At 42.0% G+C, this 1,705-nt stretch overlaps 1 pseudogene; it reads left to right on the forward strand.

The window, feature by feature from the left end:
- The first annotated feature begins 284 nt into the window (after positions 1-284).
- LOC125516446 lies at positions 285-1,298 on the forward strand (annotated as a pseudogene).
- Positions 1,299-1,705: the final 407 nt, after the last annotated feature.

Genomic DNA, 1,705 nt, shown 5'->3' on the forward strand with positions numbered 1-1,705 from the left:
AGTTTCAGAAAAATAGGCAATCTAGATTACTGTTTGATCTGTAAAGTAAATAAGATGAGTCATGCGTGTTGTCACACCTTTTTGGTGGTGGAATGATAGTGCAACAACAAGGAACTTTAATGACCAGTCCAAGAATACACTTGTAAGTAGTGCCACCAAACAGAACATACCAAATTATGATTTTGAGAAGCATCCAAGCACTTTCCACACTAGCAAATGCCAATTGTGAAAGAGATCATTCCATGGCAGCTATAAATAGCCCCGTAGCATGACGATCATCCTTCCTCATCCATCATTCTCATAAGTAGAGCGCATCATTTAAGCCAAGCAAGCTGTGGTCAATACAAATCCACCATGAAGACCTTTCTCATCCTTTCCCTCCTTGCTATCGTGGAGACCACCGCCACAACTGCAGTTAGAGTTCCAGTGCCACAATTGCAGCCACAAAATCCATCTCAACAACAGCCACAAGAGCAAGTTCCATTGGTACAACAACAAAAATTTCTAGGGCAGCAACAACAATTTCCACCACAACACCCAGATCCACAGCCGCAACCATTTCCATCACAACAACCATATCTGCAGCTGCAACCATTTCCGCAGCCGCAACTACCATATTCGCAGCCGCAACCATTTCGACCACAACAACCTTATCCACAACCGCAACCACAGTATTCGCAACCACAACAACCAATTTCGCAGCAACAATAACAACAACAACAACAACAACAAATCCTTCAACAAATTTTGCAACAACAACTGATTCCATGCATGGATGTTGTATTGCAGCAACACAACATAGCGCATGGAAGATCACAAGTTTTGCACAAAGTACTTACCAGCTGTTGCAAGAATTGTGTTGTCAGCACCTATGGCAGATCCCTGAGCAGTCGCAGTGCCAAGGCCATCCACAATGTTGTTCATGCTATTATTCTGCATCAACAACAAAAACAACAACAACAACCATCGAGCAGGTCTCCTTCCAACAGCCTCAGCAACAATATCCATTAGGCCAGGGCTCCTTCCGGCCATCTCAGCAAAACCCACAGGCCCAGGGCTCTGTCCAGCCTCAACAACTGCCCCAGTTCGAGGAAATAAGGAACCTAGCGCTACAGACGCTACCTGCAATGTGCAATGTCTACATCCCTCCATATTGCACCATCACGCCATTTGTCATCTTCGGTATAACTGAGAAGAAAATAACTCTAGTACTAGATATACTAGTACACTTCCCGTGCGTTGGCCACGGGCTTTTTCAAATTTGTACTGATTGCAAACACGATGCATGTGAAATTTGACATGTATAGAAAAGATAGACAGTAAAAAATGAAAAATATAAAAATGTAATTAGCCGACTTGTACTATGAGATCTGATCCACAAAGTAGAAAAGTGGTACAAAAACATACACCCTCCACCCGCAAGTACTTGTCGGAGAAATGGATTATCCATTCTCCGAGAAGTATTTCTGGACAGAGAGAGTACAACTATTTGTCGTGCACTTTACTTTAATTGATGGATATCACTTGCATGCCTTTTTATGCTTAAGACCAATAGTCTCACAAAGCATGTCCATTGTTATTGTTCAATAATTGAAGACCACACTTGGGAGGATTTTGTTCCCTCAGAACAAATGTTCGAAGATACTACAACCAGAAACTTGATTGCATTATGAACTTGCGTGGAAAATTATTACATATGAAATTA

This window comes from Triticum urartu, chromosome 6 (assembly GCF_003073215.2).
Source record: "Triticum urartu cultivar G1812 chromosome 6, Tu2.1, whole genome shotgun sequence".
NCBI lineage: Eukaryota > Viridiplantae > Streptophyta > Magnoliopsida > Poales > Poaceae > Triticum > Triticum urartu.